Here is a 23915-nt window from a genome sequence, read left to right on the forward strand (position 1 = left end):
GCTAGAGTTACAGGAGTGAGCCACCGTGCCTCACAGCCAATTTCTTAACATAAGACAACAATGATGTTTGCTGCACCCACTGACTCTTCATGAAAGATTTCTCTGTAGCATGTGAGGCAGTTTGATGGCATTTTACCCACAGTAGAATGTCTTTCAAAATTGGAGTCAATCCTCTTAAATCCTGCCACTGCTTTATTGACTAAGTTTATGTAAACCCCTAAATCCTTTGTTGTCATTTAAATAATGTTAACGGAATCTTCACCAGGAGTAGGTTCTATCAAAAGAAATGACTTTATTTGTTCATCCATAAGAAGCCACTAGTCATCCATTCAAGTTCAATCATTAGATTGCAGCAATTCGGTCCTACTTTCAGGCTCTACTTTTTTTTTTTTTTTTTTTTTTTTTTTTTTGAGATGGGAGTTTTGCTCTTGTCGCCCAGGCTGGAGTACAATAGTGTTGTCTCAGCTCACTACAACCTCTGCCTCCTGGGTTCATGCAATTCTCCTGCCTCAGCTTCCCAAGTAGCAGGGATTACAGGCACCTGCCACCACACTCAGCTAATTTTTGTATTTTTAGTAGAGATGGAGTTTCACCGTGTTGGCCAGGCTGATCTCGAACTCCTGACCTCAGGCGATCTGCCCATCTTGGCCTGCCAAAGTGCTGGAATTACAGGTATGAACCACCTTCAGGTTCTACTTCTAATTCTAGTTCTCTTGATAGTTTAACCACATCTGCAGTTACTTCCCCTACTGAAGTCCTGAACCCATCAAAGTCATCCATAAGTGTTGGAATCAACTTCTTCCAAACTCCTCTTAATGTTACGGTTTTAACCACCTCTGATGAATCATGAAGATTCTTAATGGCATTTAGAATGGTGATTCCTATCCAGAATGTTTTCAATTTACTTTGCCCAGATCTATCAGAGAAATCACTATATCAATGGCAGCTGTAGCCTTATGAAATATATTTCTTAAACAATAACACTTGAAAGTTGAAATTACTCTCTGAACCATGGGCTGCAGAATGGTATTCCATTAGCAGCTATAAAAACATTTAACTCCTTGTTCATCTCCACCAGAGCTCTTGGGTGACCAGGTGCATTGTCAACGAAAAACAGTATTTTGAAAGGAATCTTTTTTATCTGAATAGTAAGTCTTAACCATGGCTTAAAATATTCAGAAACCATGCTGCAAACAGATGTGCTGTCACACAGGTTTTATTCCATTTATGGAGCCAGACAGAATAGATTTAGCATAAATCTTAAAGTCCCCAGGATTTTCAGAATGGTCACTGAGCACTGGCTTCAACTTAAAGTCACCAGCTGCTTTAGCCCCTAACAAGGGAGTCAGCCTCTGCTTGGAGGCTTTGAAGCCAGGCATTGACTTCTCCTCTCTAGCTGTGAAAGTCCTAGATGCTTCTTCTTCCAATAGAAGGATGTTTTGTCTTCATTGAAAATCTGTTATTTAGTGAAGCCACCTTCATGAATGATCTTAGCTAGATCTTCTGGATAACTTGCTGATGCTTCTACATCAGCACTTGCTGCTACACCTTGCACTTTATGTTATGGTGATGGCTTCTTTCTTTAAACCTTATGAAAGAAACTCTGTTCGCTTTCAACTTTTCTTCTGTAGCTTCCTCACCTCTCTCAGCATTCACAGAATTGAAGAGAGTTAGGACCTTGCTCTGGATTAGGATTTGGCTTAAGGGTATGTTGTGGCTGCTTTGATCTTCTATCCAGACCACTAAAACTTTCTCCCTATCAGTAATAAGGCTGTTTTGTTTTCTTATCATTTGTGTGTTCAATGGAGTAGCACTTTTAATTTCCTTCAATAACTTTTCCTTGGCACTCATAATTTGGCTAAGTGTTTGGCACTAGAGGCCACACCTTACTAAGCTTAATCATTTATAGCTTTTGATTTACAATGAAAGACATGTGACTCTTCCTTTCACTTGACACTTAGAAGTCATTGTAGAGTTATTAATTGGCTTAATTTCAATATTGTTGTTTATCAGGGAATAGAGAGGCCTAAAGAGAAGGAGAGAGATGAAGGAACAGCCGGTGGATGAATCAGTCAGAACACACACACTTAAGTTCGCTGTCTTATATGGGCACAACTTCTGGTACATCAAAACAATTACAATAGTAATTACAAAAATCACTCATCACAGATCACCATAAAAATATAATAAAAGTTTAAAAAATTGTGATAATTACCAAAACATGACACAGAAACTTGAAGTGAACATGTGCTATTGGAAAAATGGCAATAGACATGCTTGATGCAATGTTGCCACAAACCTTGAATTGTAAAAAAAATGCACAATCTGCAAAGCACAATCAACTGACAGCAATATAAAGATGTGTGCCTGTATGTATTCTTCACCGTCACCTCAGCACCTCTAATGTCAGGTTCTAAGGTAAAGCAATCTAATTTTCTTATGCTAACATTTCAATCTACATTTACAAACTTTTCAAATATTTTATCTAAATGTTTTCTATCAGCATGCTCCTTTTTATAAGAATCTTTCATTGTTCCAAGACACAAATCATATCCCTTTGAATTCCAGATGAAAACATTTTAGGCCTATTTAGGATTTATTTCAATAGATATGTATGCACATGTAAAGCAGTTTCAATGTTATTTAAAAATACACTTCATTGGTCTTATTGTGGTGACATTAGCTTGGCACTTAAGAAAATGCTTCCAGGTGGCAGGCACCTGCTCTGGCTTTAAAATGCCAACCTCAAAACCTATAGTCAGTCACCAAAACGGGGAAGTACAACAAACTATCTATTTCAGCACCTAGTAGTTTTGGCAGCTCATTTGGAACTGGTTATTGCCAGCTGGGCATTTTGCCATTTCCTTGAGGCAAAATTAAAGTGGAAGATGCAAGGGTTTTATTGTAATTTTCCACCACATATTTATATCATTATGGGTTTTGTGCTGCTCTAGTCTCCACACAGTCTCACTGAATATCTTCTTATTATGTCACTGAGATTTGAAGCAAATATAGGATGATGCAGTGAAAACAAGTGGGCACTGTGTATAGTAAATGATTGCTGAAGATAACACTATGCTTATCAGAATGGGCCACATAATTTGCAGGGCCCCTTGTTCATAAAGCAGAGGAAAAGTGCCATTAAAGGTACTAAAATATCAAGTGTTTTCCTTTCTTCCGCAGCTTCCCCTCAACCTGCCATGGTATTATTTGCTACTTGACATCCTTCAGGCACAGGGATATCTGCACAATAAATGCAGACCTTCCAGGGTTCTACCCCACATGCGCACCCACAGCTCACACAAACTGCCCACTGGCTAGCAGCTGAGTTCTCTCTCCTTCCAGCTGCCAGAGCAATGCTCTGTGCACCACCTAGGAGAGGTGAGCTGGGCATCTCCCTTACCACACACAACTCTACTGCCCCAGCCCACAAGCAGAAGGATGATCCCCAGAAGCACCACGGTCCCTACACAAGGATACATTAAGCATCTAGTTCAGGAGTGAGAGGTTTGCCTCACTGAGGCACCACAGTGGCACTCCTAGAAGGGGTGGCCACATCAATGCCCTGTTCTAAGACCTGTGGGGCTCTTGCTTCAGACCCTGACCCTCTCTGCCAGGGGCTGAGGACAGCAGCAGTTGTTGCGCAGGAGCAGGGAAGAAGAGGCCAGGTTGGGCTTGGGGTCCTCAGTGGTGGGGAAGCCAGAAGTGGACAACAGCACAAGTGGTCACCTGAACCAGGACTTCAAGTCTTGGGCATGTTCCATTATCCCACCAGACTTCACTTATAAAACATAAATACAAATATAAAATCAAGGATTTCAAGACGGTAAATTCAGAGCATTACACCCCAAACAACTGCTCTCATCACTGAGTAATGAAGCCAGTCCTGATGCATAAGAAACCCCAGGCCTGTGCTCACTTCTTTAGCACATGTACTAAAATTGGACAATAGTGAGATTAGTATACCTACACAAGGATGACATACAAATTTGTTATGTGTTTCATATTTTTGTTTTATATAACTAAATACACACACACACACACACACACACACACACACATACACACACACAAAGAGAACACATAAAACTTGGGAAATCTGGATTGTGCACCCATATCGATATCTTAGCTGTGATACTAAACTAGAGTTTTGCAAAATGTCATTGAGAAAAAACATGCAGAGTTACAAAGGATATCTTTGTATTATGTCTTACAACTCCATATTATAATTATCACCACTAAAAAAAGACTCAAGCACTATTAAAAGGACACATACAACATACAGGAAATCATTAGCAAAACTACCTATACCTAGATATAACCGGAACACTGAATTGAATATAATTTGACTTTAATATGTAAAAGAGCAATCCTTAAAATAACTTGCTTGAATACGAAATCTGCAAACACTATGTTCACCATGTTATTCCCCCTCTCAGGAGGAAAGCGTTCAGTTATCGTATTAGTTCGTTTTCACACTGCTATAAAGAAATACTCAGACTTGGGTAATTTACAAAGGAAAGAGCTTCTGCATGTCTAGGGAGGCCTCAGGAAACTTACAATCGCGGTGGAAGGTGAAGGGGAAGCAGGCACTTCTTCACAAGGAGGCAGGAGGAGAAGTGAGAGCACAGAAAAAACTACCATGTATAAAACCATCGGATCTTATGAATATTCACTCACTATCAGGAGAACAGCATAAGGGAAACTGGCCCCATGATCCAATCACTTCCTTCCCTCCACACATGGGAATTACAATTCCAGATGAGATTTGGGTGGGAACACAGAGCCAAACCATATCAGTTATATTTTTTTTTCTTTTTTTTTTATTATTATACTTTAGGTTTTAGGGTACATGTGCACAATGTGCAGGTTTGTTACATATGTATCCATGTGCCATGTTGTTTTGCTGCACCCATTAACTCGTCATTTAGCATTAGGTATATCTCCTAATGCTGTCCCTCCCCTTCCCCCCACCCCACAACAGTCCCCGGAGTTATATGTTTTGTTAAAACTTATCTAACCTAGCCAGGCATCGTGGTTCACACCTGTAATCCCAGCACTTCGGGAGGCCAAGGCGGGTGGATCACCTCAGGTCAGGAGTTCTTGACCAGCTGGCCTACATGGTGAAACCGTAGTCTCTACTAAAAATACAAAAAATTAGCCAGGCATGGTGTCACATGCCTGTAATCCCAGCTACTCAGGAGGCTGAGGCAGGAGAATTGCTTGAACCTGGGAGGTGGAGGTTGTAGTGTGCTGAGATCATGCCACTGCACTCCATCCTGGGCAACAGGAGCGAAACTCTGTCTCAAAAAAACAACAACAAAAAACTTCTCTCATCTATTTAAGATAAAATGAAAATATGCATTCTAGAAACCACAAAAATACTCTGGAAACTTAAGTGTCTATGCAAAAGCATATCTTTATTTATAAAAAGAGGAGACAATTGTATGTGGAAAAGCCCAAAATCAACTTTAAAATGTTAAATTCTTGAATATGAAAACTGATCAACATACATTTACAACTGGAAGTACATATTTGATGCTGGTACAGTTACATAAATTTTATATACAAAAGACAAAACATCTTGCCCATCAGATGGTGGAACATCACAAATATAATAGGGAAAATCTGAATTCTTCAGGCTGACTTCCCAGAGGACCTGAGCCGGATAAGAATTTTATGCTGCTCTTTAGGACTGTGTATTGTGAGTAGATGCCCAAATGAGATTATTCTCATTACAGTTCTAGGGAGAGGGTGAGGCCAAATCTGTAGGGCCGCAGAGACAGACACTACCCAAAGAGCACCTATTTCTACTTAAACTGTTAGATGAGGTAATGGAAGAAACTTGCTTAATACCACAGGGCCTAGCACATTCGAAACACTCAATAGATATTAGCAATTAATATCAACAATGTCAGCATGCTTGCACTCTGACCTGTTAAGTGAACACTGACTCTCAATGTAAATTACACATCCAATTACTGTATCTACCATTTCTTGCTTTGTCAGATGATGTTCATAGCCAAGATCAACCCACCTTTTGGTTCCAGCCAGGACTTTGCAGAGACCTGAACTGTATAAACAAAAAAAGTTAGGGATCAAATTAGTTTTGCCACTGCTACCTCTGTACCTCTGGGTAAACACTGGGCTGTTCATTAGCAAAATGGAATTTGAATTTCAAAGATGAATGAATATTCATTTACTTTGGGTAATTACATACTAAGGTATTCAAAATATATTTGTTGAATGAAAGACTGAATTAATGAATGGATATGTGCAGACTTCTCTCTAACATGACTTTTTATTTTCCCTTTACTAGCTAAATTCTCTTTCAGCTTCATTTTAAAGTTAAAATATCAAAGTAGTAGAGAAAGAACCACAAATAAAACAGTTTGCTCACGACCTCACTTGCCTGTATTGTCTGTCCCACTACATAATTAATCATTGCCAACCCCAGTCAGATGTGGGTATGGCAACAACACTGGGTCAGGGTTTGCCAGGTGTGGCAAATTACTGCATCTTCCTCTTTCCAAGTTTCAGCCTGGTGTCTAACAAAAAGCACTTAAGAACCTCCCAAGGCAGGAGCGCAGTGCTGGCTGACTATCTATGTCTTCTTGCTAGTGGTGCCCTAGTTCTGTTCTGACAGTCTCAAGCTCTTACAGATTCTTAGGATCCTGACTACATCAGTATACTAAGGAACTAGGCTTTTTCCCTGCCCTGTCTGGGCACCTGAAAGTTCTGAATAGCTAACCTCTTATGCCTGCATGTGCTCCAACTGCAGTCTGCACACCTGACTTTGATGCACTTTTTCAAAGGTATATGCAAAACCCTCTCCACTTAGCTTAGGCTCGGATCCCAGGCTGGCTGCTTGCCCTGTCTCGATGATTCCCTGCTGCCTCCATTGCTGGCACCGACACAAATACAGCTTTGTATCTACTCACTACAAAAACCTTGAATCTGTTCTCTACTCTCATTGATTCCTTAGCACTCGAAACTAAGCTAATTATATTTTATGCAATTTAATTAACTATATGCAAAATTTTTTATGACTAAGAAAAATATAGGAAAGAGCCAACTTGAACTGTATCACCATATCAACAGTGTAAAGGATGGTTTAATATTTAAATAAGTGCCAGTCTAAAGGAAGATGACAGAATGCACGTATTAACATAGATGAACAAACCCAAAGTGTTTTGTGTTGATTCTCATTTTCTAAATTGTGTCATTAAAATCAACTGCGGCTCCAAGTGCCCTGGTTAATTCAGATCTATTTGAGAGGTTTCTCACTGACTTTAAAATGAAAAGCCTTCTTAAAAAAGTGCATCAAAAGACCTCATAATCATCAAGGAAAAAAAATTCCACGGTTGACTGCACACTGTAACAGTAAAGAATTAATCTTGTCATGGCAAGACTACCATTAGAAACATCTAAATTATTTAAGAGAAATTAAACATAAGATAATTAGTTATTTCTTTCTATTCCTCTAGTAAATCATAGTTAACGTGAATACTGTAGACAGTCTCATGAGTTATATCCTTCCAGCGTATTCTCACCTCTCCATTCCAGACAATCAAAATGTCCCTACAGGGAAATTGTTGAGAGCAAGATGGAAAACATGACAGTGAGAGGGAAAATCTAGGTATAAAATACATGCCTTTGGCACAAACTCATGAAAAAACAAAACAAAACGTGGGAGAAATTTATTGATAGTAGTCTGTTATAAGATCCTGGAACAATTTACAGTACTATGCAAAGGAACATCCACTAAGGATTCAGCTTAACATATCTTGTAACATCCACCCTTTCTGGATAGTGGAACATGTCTCCTGGTCTCAAGGTTCTTCCTAAGTGACTATTAAGAATGTATATACTTTAAAAGTCTAAGTAGATGCATAGTCCATGAAACACTTCCAACTGTGCTTCTCAAATAGCACAATTCCAGCCCTATGTTTATTTTCCAGTAAACTACAGAAATTATAATGGCATTTATGTCTACCAGTTTAAATGTGGTACCTCTTCTTTACATATTAATAATACTCATTTCTTCATTAGCTTAAGACATTCTTGCTACCTTCAATATAGGTATAAGCAAAGGGAGCATTTTGATAAACAATTTAGTCATGTCAGGCTGGGCGCGGTGGCTCACACCTGTAATCCCAGCACTTTGGGAGGCCGAGGTGGGTGGATCACAAAGTCAGGAGATCGAGACCATCCTGGCCAACATGGTGAAACCCTGTCTCTACTAAAAATACAAAAATTAGCTGGGTGTCGTGGCACGTGCCTGTAATCCCAGCTACTCGGGAGACTGAGGCAGGAGAATCACCTCAACCAGGGAGTTGGACGTTGCAGTGAGCCGAGATTTCGCCACTCCAATCCAGCCTGGGCAACAGAGCGAGACAAAGAGCCTCCGTCTCAATAAATAAATAAATACATAAATAACAGCTTAGTCATGTCAATAGCTCATTAAAACTCTTCTTAGAAGCTTTTTATCAGCAGTTTTGGGAAATCAGTACAGAAAGAAAACCAAGCTTCCTGAGCTACCAACAATGCCCAAAAAAGCAAATAACTATGTGCCACACATTCAGGAATGACAACAGACACATGGTGGTAGGGAGATGATTTCATTGCTTTTAAAAATGTTTTATTGTTATTTAAATCTATTGTTATTACAGTTGAGAGAAAAAATGTTACCATAAATGTAACACTTAAATAAACTGGAGAGTTATTTGCTATTTGAGTTCTCATCATATGAAGCCCAACATATGAACTTCTTTTAATTTTCTATTATCCTTAAGTGCTAGGTGACTTTTTCTCTTAAAATATAGCCTCAGCCATATCATGACAAATCACCAGAAGTTTACATTTACTCTGACTTTGTACCTCTTTGGTTTCAGGGTGTCTTTAGCTTCGCTGACAGTTTTATATTTCAATGGATTGTAAAAGCTGTCATCCAGGATATTGTGTCCTCAATAGTGTAAATAATCTATTTTATGTGACCCTATGATTACTAAAAAATGGTTCCCACATATTGAAATGCCCTCAAATTCCTGGAATTCTAAGAGACCATATTTTCTCTGTTGCTGCCTTCAGCAGAAAATAAATGTAAACTATCTATATTTGTAGTATTTGGGGACCTACTAGGCTCCCAAAATGATTCATTTTGAATACATTTAGATAAAGATGACATATTAAGGCCTGAAGGATTACAATTAATTTTTCCAAATATATATTTATATACTTTATTTTTTACGTTGGCTTCAGCATTTTTGCAAAGTTGAGGACATGCTTCCTTGGATCATCTTTGAAAGTATGTTTCTTTCAAGTTTACATATCTGGTATCTGTGAAATTTTGAACTAACATAAATGTTCTTCACAAGAACTACAGTGGGCTTCTGCCAAATCAAAATGAGGGCATGCTGTGAGTGATCAGAGGCCCACTGGCACATAAACTTATGTAACCTTTTAATAATGCCCTCTCCCAACTAAGCCAAGCACAAGGATGTGTGACAAACTGACACATTTTGACTTTTGAAAAGATTTCAAAAAAGATCCACATTTCTTCAGTGAAAGGTCCCTGATCTCTCTGAAGACGACCCTCTGAAAAGCTGTGAACATTAGTTTTCACTAACTCATACCACAAGGGAAAAATGAAGACTATAATAAGATTAAGAGGAAGGAGGAGATTTTTATTTAACAAATACATACCATTTGCTATATTATAGACACAGTTTTAAGTATCTATAAGTATTGACTCAACAAATCCTCGTGACCTCTAAGTCTATGGTTAGATATCATTATGTAATCTCCATTTTACAGATGAGAATATAGAGGACAGAGAGATGAGGTAACCTGCGGGAGATCGCTAGGCTTATAAACTTCTAGGCCAGGATTTGAACCCAAGCAGCAAGACTCCAGAGTCATGCTCACATGTGCCTTATCCTGCCTCTGCCAGCCACTGCTTCCCTAATTCTTCTTATAAATTCCACCCAAAAATCCAATAAAGTAAGAAAAGAAAACATTGTGATTACAAAGGAAAATAAAATTGTATAGCTTTGCCATTTTTTTCTTCTCAGTTAAAGGCAACTATTTTTTCATTTAAAAAAGATTTGTCTTCCAAACACAAATGACAAAAACAGCAGGGAAGGAAATGCTATTTTCAAGTTTCTAGGAGGTTATCATAAACAATGAAGAGAGAAAAACAAATTAAAGTTGTAAAAAAAAATGGCATTTGACAGTATTTCTTCTACCTTGCTGCCCATGACAATTTGACTGCACTGTGTTTGGTGGCTGTACTGAGCACCCTATGGGGTGAAAATGAAAGATGACCACGCTTGGAAAGAAAAGAGAAGCATATTGTAAGCAAGTGTAAATGCACAGTAAGGTCTGAATGTTGTGGAAATAAGCCCAGGCTGCTTCTCAATTCATGAGTTTAGCTGAGATGGCAGAACAGATGACAAACAACAACAAACAGAAACACCATACCACACAATTCTCTCCAATACTGGGGATAAATATCCACAGCAGTTTATTTAATTTGATGCTAATTTTCTTTCTTGTTTAACCAGTCTAAATATTTGCTATCTATTAAATATTCATGTATTGTGTTTTAATACCTTCAGGTTTTCATTCTGTAAGGAATTAATTTTCAAGTACCTGTAGTCAAAATTGTGCACTTTCCTCCAAATAACAACAAAAGCCTTTATTCAAAGACTTAATATCAATTAATTGGTCAAAATATGGATCTGAAAGAGAATTCAATCTTCACGGCATTTAACATTTCAAAACTGAAAAGAATACTTCATTTGAAAAAAAAAAAAAAAAAAGAAAAGTTCACCTATGCTCCAGTACAACTATTTTGTTTGGTTTTAATATCAATGGAAAGTCAGTAATAGTTATTTTATTTCTCCTTGCAGTATCAGAAAGAGCCTAGTTATTTACAAAATATTGGCATATTCAATCTGTTCCTCTTAGATGTAAACTTTTTTTAAAATGATGTTCTATTTCTAGGTGAAGTTTCATAAATACTATCAATTTACTCTAAAAAAATTAAGTAATAACTTTAATGTATATAGTAGATATACTAGATATAGTAATAACCCATTAGTACTTCAAGTCTACCTACCAGTTAAAGAAAAATAAGCAAAATCTACTGACCTATCAAATCCCAAAATAAGAAATTTCCTATTTAAAAGGGGGTGGGGGTACACTGTATTCTTCAAAAAGTCAATGTCAGAAAATACAAAGAAAGGCTGTGTAAATGTCTGCATTAAAGGAAAATAAGGAGACAACAACAAAACGCAATGCCTGACCCAAGGCTGTATCCTGTACTGGAAGGAAAAATATAGTCTAAAGGAAGTTATTGGCTCAATTGGTAAAACTGAAATATAAATGGTAGGTTAAGGTATTTTATCAATGACAAATTTATTGATATTGATCATTGCACTGTGGTTATATAAAACAATACCTGATCCTTAGGAAATATATACTGATGTGGATAGGTGCAAAGGGCCGTGGTGCATAATATCCTCAGACAGTTCAGGAATTAAAAAAAGTCTGAGACAGAAAGAGAGAGAGCACACAAATAATAAAGCAAATGGGGGCCGGGCGCAGTGGCTCATGTCTGTAATCCCAGCACTTTGGGAGGCCGAGGCAGGCGGATCATGAAGTCAGGAGATCGAGACCATCCTGGCTAACGCAGTGAAACCCCCTCTCTACTAAAAATACAAAAAATTACCTGGGCGTGGTGGCGGGCGCCTGTAGTCCCAGCTACTTGGGAGGCTGAGGGAGGAGAATGGCATGAACCTGGGAGGCAGAGCGTGCAGTGAGCCGAGATCGCGCCACTGCACTCCAGCCTAGGCAACAGAGTGAGACTCCGTCTCAAAAAATAAAATAAAATAAAATAAAATAAAGCAAATGGGGTAAAATGTTTAGATGAATCTAGGTAAAAGCTAGAGGAATGTTCTTTGTGTTATTTTCATTGTTGGCCAATTTTCCATAAATTTGAAATTATTTCCAGTTGAAAAGTAAAAACAATGAAACACTATTGACCTGAACCAACAGTATGAATTCAACTCCATGAAGAATACAAAAGCAGAGTCCCTGAAGTTTGCCCTCAAGGTATAGATATTACTTTGTAGACTGTCACACACATTCAAGTCTCAAAAGATGTTGGTCCACAGAGAGTGCCAGTTATTTCTAATATGAAAGTCTCTCCAAAAAGATTCAGCCACTATAAACGCAGCCTCCACAATGAGAAGGTGAGGCATATCCACCCTCAACACAACGGTTACAGAATCATAAGGACACCCCACATTACCCCTGGAGATAAGGTTCATTCATACCACTAATCTAGAGGCAATACTTTCTGGCTACTACCCGGGTGGTCTGACTCAGTGAATATTTATTTAATGCCTACTATGTGCAGGCACCAGGCTATGTGCTAGGAAAAGATTAATAAACTTTGGCACTAGCCTTAAAGGAACTCACAGGCTAAGCAGAAAAAAGCACATACATTCTGCAATTAAAATAGAATCTATGAAATGCTGTTGTAACAAAGGTGTGTACCAAGTGTTCTGAGAAGGCTTCAGTGAATAGATGAGACCAAACATTTTTAGTTATTCAATGAATATTTACTCCGTGTCAGAGAAAAGAACCTTAAGGATGAGTACGTGCTCCCCTAGTTGACAGGGAAAGAAGTGAGAAGGGATTTTTTTTTTTTTTTTTTTTTTTTTTTTTTTTTTTTTTTTTTTTTTTTCAATTAAAGTTTTTTTTTTTTTTTTTTTTTTTTTTTTTTTTGAGACGGAGTCTCGCTCTGTCGCCCAGGCTGGAGTGCAGTGGCACAATCTCGGCTCACTGCAAGCTCCGCCTCCCGGGTTCACGCCATTCTCCTGCCTCAGCCTCCCGAGTAGCTGGGACTATAGGCGCCCGCCACCACGCCCGGCTAATTTTTTTGTATTTTTAGTAGAGACGGGGTTTCACCGTGGTCTCGATCTCCTGACCTCGTGATCCGCCCGCCTCGGCCTCCCAAAGTACTGGGATTACAAGCGTGAGCCAACGCGCCCGGCCGTAAAGGTGTTTTCATTGAATAATAAGCAGATCAGTATGGCTGGGAACACAGCATCTCCTAGAAATATGGATAACGGGGAAGATAAACCAATTAGGGCCAGATGCTGAATGGCCTTGTATAACACGCTAAGGAGCCACAAGATAATCCTGTGGAGGGAATGGTAGAATATTTTCAACAATAGAAAGGTAAAGAAATGGAAGGGAGAAAAGGAATAGCAGTTCATATGTAACTGCCATAGTCTTCGAATGTGATCAGAGCTTGAATTGAGACACATCAACAAGGAAAGAGGCACAGATGAGGTGGAATGAGTTGTACCCAGCAACCCACTGATTGTGTAGGATGAGATGTAATGGGGGAAGGAGGTTAAGATGATGCAGCTTTCTAGCTTAAACTCTGGAAGTCACTAACGGTGATGGAGGGAAATGGGAAAAGATGAAGTCAGCTTTGAACATATTGAGTTTGAAATTCGAGTGTAGTATGCTTAGAGATGTTCAATAGAGACTCTGTAATTACAATAGATACACTGAACTTCAAAATAGAAGTTAGGGTAAACATAATGAATTTTACATGTTCATAATAGATTTTAGGGTAACACTGAGGATGATTAAATACACGACTGTGTTCTTGTATTCTCTAAGGTAGATTGTGTAGATTGCAAAGACAGCTAAGATAGACATCTTAAGATTGTCAGAAAGATATCAATCCAAAGGAAGGAAGGAGAATGAGCAGCAGCCAGAATTCCGTGGTAACTCAGAGTACACAGCTCTTGGTATGTGGGTTAGGTACTCAGTGACCATGGTTCCACTAACATTCAGTTCACTACGATCTATTAGTGAGGCACCGGATGCTTTGCTAGATCCTGACTATCATATTAGCCTGTTTTCTGTTCTATCTGAATAACATACTGACTTTTAAGTTTGAAGAGAGACAGAGTTCAAGTTAAGTTCTCATTCTATTCACTCTCTCCTTACACACTGAATCGCAAAATTAAACAAAGGACTTCATTTTAAAAGGAAGCATAATCAGGGACACACTGGAATTTTTATAGACATTCAGGGCTTATAAAGCAACACAAAGGAAAAAAGGTTCACAAACTAATTCTTGAACACATTCACCCCTCTTTTAAAAATTACTGATGGGCAAAATATCATAATAAACCATTGTTAAAATAATACAAATGTTCTGATTGCAACATGGCAATTCTAGGCAATTCTGGGTTAAACAATAGCATCCTCCACATGAATGCCTGCAGATGCACAGCTGAGACCATGTGTGCCTGCACACACACACCCACACACAACCTCCTCAAGCAGACAGACTCCACAGTCAGAGCAACCTTTTAAACACTTTGCCTTTATCACCCACAGAGACCACCAGTCTAGTGCAATCATCTACCCTCTCATACAGACCGTGATACCTGTAATCAGTAACTCAGCATAGCAACCAGGTTTTACAACTAACTCCATGAACCAATTTGTTTCATATTTATTTTTTCTTTTTAATTTTATGATTAATGCACTGCCCAGATCTTCAATGTTTTTGGCCTCCCAGGTCACTATGGAAAGCAATCTGTTTCTCTTGTACAATCATTTGAATAAATAATGCTCAGTCATCTGACTGCAAGTCTTCATTACACATGAGCTATAGAAAATAATCACAACAGATTAAGTTTAGTAGCTTCAAAACAAATTACACAGAATGATTTCTATAGAATCCTTCAAGTGGTTTCTTCAGAAATGATCCGAATTTCATCTTATGGGCATTGCACAATTTTCCTTTTTCATTTAGTGAGCATTTCTCTTGGGTCAATATTCACTTTATGTCTTTCTAATTCAGCAAATAAAGGCTCAGATCCAAAATGGCTTTGCTGTTTGTCTAGCATGTTAACAGAGCAATAATTATTTTAGTGCTTCAATCTGGACAGTCAAAAAGATGACCTTATTTTGAACCTCCTGTAAGAGACAGCACTGTTTATAAATAAAATCTCATGCTGAGAAATCCTTAGCTTCCTAAGGAAGAAAGCAATCACTGTGTTTGCAGGCAGCTAATGTTCTGCCCTTTACTTTAGGTACACAGTATCTAGATTTTCATCAACATTTTAAAAATGTAGATCTAAGTACAGAATCCTGGGTTTTGTTCATGCGTATCTGGAAACTATTCCGTTTAGGGAATATCCCACAAGCAGCTAGGATGCAAAAGGGACATTCTTTACTGATTCTTTTTACAAAGAAAATACTCCCACAGTTCTTAGTTCAGTCCCACAACATTCTTAAACGGACATCTAACTAAAGAAGAGCTAGATATTTCTGTGAAGAATCAAAATGTTTAAAAAAAAAAATTCTCCAAAGAAATTTTAAGGTAAAGCCAAAAGTAAATTAACAAAAGACAGATTGAAAATTGGAAACGATGCAGCCAGGTTTAAAAGTCACATTTTGAATTAAACAGGCCCCAACTCCAACATTTACAGGCTAGGTGACCTTAGACACGTTGTTTGATTTTGCTTGGACTCCACCTGGAAATAACTGAATATACTATGTGTGAATCAACTAAGCCCAGCACTGAGTACCCATAGGCACTCACTTTCTCCTTGGCTTTCCATTTGATACTGTAAATAACAACATCATTAGAGAATTGTATAATTTTCACATTATGTGAATGTGTGGTTTGGTTTATATTTCAGTGATTACTTGCCAGTCTGTAAACAAAGAATATCACAAAATATTCCATTTTGATATATGTTAAATTACCATCACAAGTGAATTCACAAGCTGTTATTTTTAATATTTGTTATTCGCAGAGCCTATGTTTTCCGAGAATAATGCAAAAGAAAAACCCATTTAAATGCAGATGTTAAAGTATATATTTAATTAATAAATATAAACAAGCTCATAATTTTAAAATATCCTAGGTCCTGACCCCATTGAATTGATAGCTCTAAATGACAGAATCATCGAATGAATACTATATTGCCACTTCTTTTGTGCTACAAATACAAATACAAAACACTCTTTAATGGAGCACTGTCCTCATTATACAACCAACCACTGACATAAAAGGCAAGAAGGTCAAGTCCACTTTTGAAAAGCTCTTAAGTAACAGGTCAGAGGACAGAAACGTTAGGATGAGACCATTATAAGTTGTTGAGAGAAGAGGAAAGATAAAGTTTTTAATATTTGATTCTCAATTGTAAAAATTCCTAAATATCACATTCACATTAATAAACATTTTTCATTTGAATGATGAATAGCCACCTGCTGAAGTCGAAGAAACAGGAGCTCACTCCTAATTGAAAACAGCAAGATTGTGTGTATTTTCCATTGTGTATTTTGGCTCTCCAAATGTTCAATTTGAGAACTCTGGGGCTAAGCCTTAGAAACACCCCCTGTTCTCCAGAAGCTGACACATTCTTCGGACACACACTGCATGCATTCAGTATAATTAGAATACGCACAGTTGGAATGCAGTGCTTGAGGCCTTTGCATTTTTAAATCAGTTTGTGTGAATTTTAAGTGAGTTATCAGCCACGGCGAGGATGCAGCAATTCTGTATTTGAAAGGTTCTTAAAAGGAAATAATAGGACCCAAATGTTCTAATGTTCCTTTATCATTTCAGAGAAACAGCCTCTGTCACACTTGCTACCTTCTGCCAAAGTCTACAAGGATCAAACTTAGTGGTAGCCAACTAAGCTAAATAATGCTTGTCCAAGTTTCTAAAACAAGTATTCACAATTTTCCATTTATGAAAATTAGAGGTGAGAACTATACTTTATCATTTTCAACCACCACATGATTTAAAAAGTAAACTTAACTTCTAACTTTCCCATCCCCCTTGGAAACCCCAACTACCGCTTTTTAAGTCACAGGAGTGGGAGCAGCATAGTGCCCTCTTTCCTTACCTGATAAATGAGATCTCTCAACTGGAAGTCAATTTAGAATCAACATCATTTTCTATTCAGGGCCCAGTACCAATATTCAGGCAAAAATTGTTAGGCTTTCCAATTACAAACTGTGTATCAAATGATCTTTCAAAAATGGTACTTGAAAAACAAACAATTTGGCTGACATCAACAGAATATATTCATATGCAGGAAATTCACTCACTATACTGATGAAACTATTCTATCAGATACCCTGTTAAATACATTCTTTACTGCTTACCAGTCTAGGCCAGTGATTTGGAGATAGTTATGAAATCGGCCATATGAAATCTCTAGGTATATCCATGAGGATATGTCTTACTTATATAAATATATTTTCTAAATTAGAGAGCCTTATGATTGCAGACATTCCAACATTTGTCAGTAATGATGACACCATATTCTTTCACTCAACTGAACACTAACTCAGTAGATATCTACTTGTTAGTAGAGTGAAAAGCCAGGTAATTATCACCTCAATAGAAGATCCTTTCAGATTAATGCTGTATTTCATGGAAGGATTGGAATATCCACGCTTCAAATTTTTATTGGGTATAAAAATTTTCCAAAGAGATGTAAGACTTAGTTCGAAATCTAGTGAACCGCCAGTTTTCCTTAATGTGGAATTCAAAGATACGTGGTCTTTCCTGAGTTTCAGAAGACAGATTTTCTCAGGTTACATGTGCCAGGAAATGTGGTATGTACAAAATACGAATACTTACACAGTCAAAAGGGCAAAATAATGTATAAAAGACTGTTTATTTACAATATGATAGAGGTGTGCTCAGAAAGGGGTATTATGTGGCAGATACAAGGTCTGCAAAGTAATTTTGAGCTGACACTTGACAGGCTATAAGACGTAGTCATTGGTCAGGTAAAGGGTCATATATTTAAATGTGTGTGTGTACATGTATGCATTTGTGTGTGTGTGTTTAGAAGAAGTCACTACCATGAAGCAGGAGAAATTCACTCTAGTAAAAGTAGCACACATTTCAGTGGGGTCGAAGATGTAAAGTAGATACTTGCCAGTTCATCAAAGATGATTTACAAGTTTATACCAAGGTATGAACCTAATCCACAAAGGGATCGTTATTTTAAAAAATGTGAAGAGGATAGTGACATGGTTTCAACTGCATTTTAGTCCTCTTAGTTAGAATTGAATTTTAAGACCTGGAATGTTTATCAACTGTAACTTTACAAATAGGCTCACCAATATTTTGTCAACATAGTGGTTTTTGAAAGATATTTTTTTCCTATCCAGTTGTATTAAGCTAAATTATGAGAAAAAAAATTACATTGTTCATTTCTTCCTTCTCCACTATACAGGCAGGCAAGCCCCTGCTTTCCATTGTTTTGAGGGTTCTATTTTTCCCCCACCAAAACAAAAATGAACACCTATACTTGGCTTTTGCTCTCTAAAACCAAGTCTTCTTGAGAGTACTATGCTAGGTCTTCACAGACAGGGGATTCACAGACGAAAAGAAGTCATTTACAAAAAAGATACTGGCACATGCATGTTTATAGTAGCACAATTCACAACTGCAAAAATGTGGAACCAACCTAAATACCCATCAATCAACGATATATACATATGTGTGTGTGTGTATATATATATGTGTGTGTGTGTGTGTATATATGATGGAATACTGCTCAGCCATAAAAAGAAATGAATTAGTGGCATTCGCAGCAACTTGGATGGGATTGAGACTATTATCCTAAGTGAAGTAACTCAGGAATGAAAAATTGAACATTGTATGTTCTCACTTACAAGTGGGAGCTAAGCTATGAGGATGCAAAGGCAGAAGAATGATACGATGGACTTTGAGTACTCTGGGGAAACGGTGGGAAGGGAGCGAGGGATAAAAGACTACAAATTGGGTTCAGCATATACTGCTCAGGTGATGGGTGCACCAAAATTTCACAGTTCACCACTAAATAACTTACTCATGTAACCAAATACCACCTGTTCCCCCCAAAATCTAGCAAATAATTGAAAAAAAAAGACAGGGGATTCATAAGTTATCAAATATTCTTGAGACCCAGTATCCCATAAATAGAATGCCCATGAAATCCTAACAATTCAGTGAGGTAAATATTCCTATCTACTCTTTTGCAACAGCAACAGCATGTGGGAGTTATGGTTAGATGGCACAAAGACAAAGAATTGGATGCATACTCTGGACTCTGAGTCCAGAGACCATGACCCTCCACTGGTGATCTTTCACACGGCCTTTTCTTCCCGTTCATCTTGCTCTGAGTACCATGCTACTCAAAGTATGAGTCAAGGAATAACAAAGTGATATGACTGGAAAATTACAGACAGAATCGAAGGCTCTTCCCCAGGCTCACTGAATCAAAATTCTTATTTTAAAAAGACTCCGTGGTGATTCATTTGTACATTAAAATTTGGGAAACACTACCTTAGAATACAGCCTAACCATAAGAAAAGTGTTTACACTATTATAAATTCTCTGGTTTCCCATTCCAGAGTGGAATTATTAAAATATTGACAAGTAAAGTAATATGATTATTTGGAGGCAAAAAGAGTAGAATTAAATATCTCACAGTCCAAATGGCAGTGATATCGTTTCTTTGACACTCAACTAATTACCCAGAGAGCTCTTCTTCCTCTGACACCTTCTCCTATCTTGATCTTCCTCTTCCTCCCACTGTATCTCCCTCCCTCATTTCTTTTCCACCTGCTTTTCCTTGGCCTCCTTTTGTTTTCTCCTTTTATTTTCATTCTACTTTGACACTTATCTATTCCTACATTTATTCTCCTCTCTATGTCTTCCTCTCACCCAGTTTCATCCCTATAATTTTCTTATCTAATAATAAATGTAAATCACATTTACATACTAGTGTTTGTCCATTTGCATTGCTATAAAGGAATACCTGAGCTTGAGTAATTTATAAAGAAAATAGGTTAATTTTGGCTCATGGTTCTGCAGGCTGTATAGGAAGTCTGGTGCCAGTATCTGTTTCTGGTAAGGGCCTCAGGAAGTTTACAATCATGGCAGAAGGCAAAGGAGGAGCAGGCATGTCACATGGTGAGAGAGGGAGCAAGAGAGAGAAGGAGAAGGTGCCAGGCTCTCTTAAACAGCCAGATCTCCTAGAGTGAGATCTCGCTCATTACCATGAGGATAGCACCAAGCAATTCATGAGGGATTCCCCACCATGACCCAAACACCTCCCACTAGGCCCACCTCTAACATAGAGGTCACATTTCAACAGGAGATTTGGAGGGGACAAAACATCCAAACCATATCAATATTCTATTCTCCTTGACTAACACAAGGCCTTGTTAGTTCTTGGATCTTTAAAGAAAAAGAGATTCTCTGTCTCTGAATGTATACATTCATAAAGAAATTCAACAGATAAAAGAATAATACTGATCTCAAGTGTTTAAAATGCATACATACATGTACTTATAAGCTTCATCATATAAATCTTAAAGATAATCAGAGATTGGACTAATAAAACATATACCGAGTTAGATATAAACACCTTGAAACCACCTGTGTTAAGATTTTTAAATGGCCACAAACTTTTTCACACTCCCTCAGGGAGAGGTGAGGTTTGTATCACTTTCCCTGAAATCTGGACAGGCTTATAATTGCTTCAGCCAATAAAATGCAGTGGAAATACTGGTATGTAAAATTTCCTAGCTAGTCCTTAAGTGACAATAGAACTTTCTCTTGGATTTTTTGGAGTGCTCCCTCTTGGGAAGCTTTCTCTTAGGGGGCCTCTCAGAGAAACCAGATGCCATGTTGTGAGAAGCCCAGGCCACACATTATGAACATATGTAGGCGGTCCAGGCCATAGTCCAGGCAAACCCAAATCTATAATTGTCCCTGGCCACAAGCCAAACATGGGAGTGAAGAAGCCTTTGGATGAGTCCAGCCCCATCCCATTCATGTCTTTCTAGCTGAGACCCCAGGCATCATGGAATAGAAATTAAAAAGCACCCTGTGGCTTGTCTTAATTCCTGATCTCCAAAAATCCATGAGCAAAATTTAAAAATAAGTTGTTTTATGTCACTAAGTTTTAGGGTGATTTGTTATATAGCAGTAGATACTGGAATAAGGTCCACAATTAACAGAAATAAAATCCATTATTAGATCTTTTAGGTATTTCAGTACTAGATTTTCCTCAAGTAGGATATAAAATTAACTGTCTCTTATTTAGGGAAGAGTGTTACAGTGTGCTTTTAGTTTTTACTCTTTTTAATCTTTTTGATGATGTGCTTTTTAAACCATAAGTATTGTAAATGAAATTTCTAATGCAGAGAGGAAGAAAAGGTTTCTTTGTATGTTCGTTTGTTTCTAGCTACTCTTGATATAATAAGAGACCTTCTTTTAAATAATTACCCTTAGGCAGGAAGACCATCATAACATAGTATTTCTCCACTAACACAAAAACCTCACATTAGAAAAAAATAGAATCTTGTTCAACTTCCCCACTTAAATCCTAACATTATACACACTTTGAACCAGATGTTGCCCCTAGTCACAATGTCCTACTTTTTTTTCATTTCACTAAGTTCATATTTACTGCTAAAATATTTCTTTTAAAATTTCATTTGCATATCAGGGAAAATAAACAAAACACAAAAATGAAAGCCAACTGATTCACTTATTTCCTCTATGCTGACAGATTTCATAGAAAGTGCTTTTGTAATAAAAAATATTAATGAAGTAGCAATGTTTTGTGCAGACATTTGCTCCTCTGTCTACTTCATTTATAAATACATTTTAATGAGGTAATAGAGACTACACAGCTCTGCAAGTGTTCCTTTTTCTAACATTTGTTCTGAATTCAAAGATTAGAAACAGCTAATCTGCTGCATTTTGGGGGCTGATTTGTGAATATAGCATTTAAAGCACATTGTTCGAGCATCTGGAAAGCTAACATCTCATAAATAGCCCATCCTCCCAAACATATGATTAGACAATAAGGGTAATCTGAAATTTGTTTAAAATCAGTAGCCATAAAGTAGATACAGTGTACTACAAATTGTCCCTCCCTCCTTCCCCACCCTCCATCCCAGAGTGTGTATTGAAATACGGCTTAATGGGCCTTCGTTTGCCAAGAAGACATTCAGAGTGGAGTTTGTCTTTGTACAATTAAATTATGCACATTGTCAAATCTTCTCATTTATTTAAGGAATCCATATTTTACTGAATTAATCTAAGAATTAAGTCAGGTCTACCCAGGATGTACTCTGTATTTCCTCAAATGCATATATTTATCTCTCTGTGTGTGTGTGTGTGTGTGTGTGTGTGTGTATTTAACCATAACAATCAGCAGACTTAAGAAAGGGCATGGATCAAGTAGACAAAGTCTATCTTTTAATCAATACATTAAAAAAATCACATTTAGCACAACTAGGAGTCATAAATATACTAAGCTTAACATAATATCCCATAGAAACTTTTTTTTTTTTTTTGGCTCATGTGTTGGTTTTTGAGACAGGGTCTTCCTCTGTTGCCCAGGCTGGAATGTAGTGGCATGATCACGGCTCAGTGCAGCCTTGACCTCCTGAGCTCAAGAGATCCTCCCACCATAGTCTCCCCAGTAGCTGGGACTACATGCAAGTGCCACCACGCCCAACTAATTTTTTGTAGAAATGGGGTTTCGCCATATTGCCCAGGCTGCTCTCAAACTGCTGGGCTAGAGGGATCTGCCTGCCTTGGCCTCCCAAAGTGTTGGGTTTATAGGCATGACCCACTGTACCCGGCAGAAACTTATTATCTAAAAGAAGTCTATAAAGAAGGAAGTATTATTTCTGATTAATGTATCCCATAATTGATTTCGTTCATGAATTTATATTTTAAAGTCATTATATCAGTAGCTAACATTTATTGAGTGATATAATACTTGCCAGGCACAGAGTTAAGTGCTCTACGTGGATGATTTCATTAATGCCTCAATACAACCCTATTAGGTAATACTATTTGTCCCCATTTTACAGATGAGAAAACGGAGGCAAAGCTTATTTACAAAATAGGCCTAAAGCTACACAGCTACAAAAGCTTATACGATTTTCAAGTTTGGAAGAAACATTTAAGGTGAGATAATGAAACTGTCTTTTGTAAATAAGAAAACTGAGGCCAGAACAGTTTAAGGTCACAGTTAAGTTAGTAGTTGAATGAGATCTAAAGCCAGTTCTCTCACTCACAGTCCCGTAGTCATTAGAATGTTTTTTTTTTTTTTTTTTTGGTTGGTTAGTTGTTTTTTGAGACGGAGTCTTGCTCTGTCACCCAGGCTGGAGTGCGATGGCCCAGTCTCAGTTCACTGCAACCTCCATCTCCCAGGTTCAAGCGATTCTCCTGTCTCAGCCTCCCAAGTAGCTGGGATTACAGACATGAGCCACCACACCCAGCAAATTTTTGTATTTTTAGTAGAGACGGGGTTGCACCATGTTTTTTATTTTCTCATTCTCTTTATGGATTTTCAACTTCTTACTCTCTTTTGTTCTGCCTGTTTACATTCATCCCTTCCTAAGTTTGCTGCGTATTCTTCTAGGCTATGATTTCATCATTTACTGATTTTTAATAATCACTTATGGATGTCCATAATCAACATATATAGAATTATTTTTATTCATGTACATGTTATATACCATAAGTATGTTGCTTTATTAGTCCAAAATTATGGCTGGGGGACCTGTCCATGTTAATACATGTATGTACATCCAGGTCATTATTTTTAATTTCTAGTTATATCTATCCTACTAACATACCATATTATTACTTATTTAAGTTGTTTTTGCTTTCCTCACGAACAAACAGTGCTACAGTGGATATATTTGTACACATCTCCTTAGGCTTATCTGCAGAAGTTCTGATTCAATGTAACTATGTATTTCCAACTTTGCTGGATACGGCCAAATACTTTTCCAAAGCGATTGTACCAACTCCCACCCCACCA

At 37.7% G+C, this 23915-nt stretch overlaps 1 protein-coding gene and 1 pseudogene across 2 annotated transcripts in view; one reads left to right on the top strand and one right to left on the bottom strand.

Annotated features, from left to right (window-relative positions):
* PRKD1 (protein kinase D1) overlaps nucleotides 1–23915 on the bottom strand; it is a 348017-nt gene that overhangs the window by 224346 nt on the left and 99756 nt on the right. The gene's annotated exons all lie outside the window — the stretch shown is intronic.
* Nucleotides 3912–4011, top strand: LOC116456393 (U6 spliceosomal RNA; annotated as a pseudogene).

This window comes from Hylobates moloch, unplaced genomic scaffold (assembly GCF_009828535.3).
Source record: "Hylobates moloch isolate HMO894 unplaced genomic scaffold, HMol_V3 SCAFFOLD_16, whole genome shotgun sequence".
In the NCBI taxonomy this organism is placed as follows: Eukaryota; Metazoa; Chordata; class Mammalia; order Primates; family Hylobatidae; genus Hylobates; species Hylobates moloch.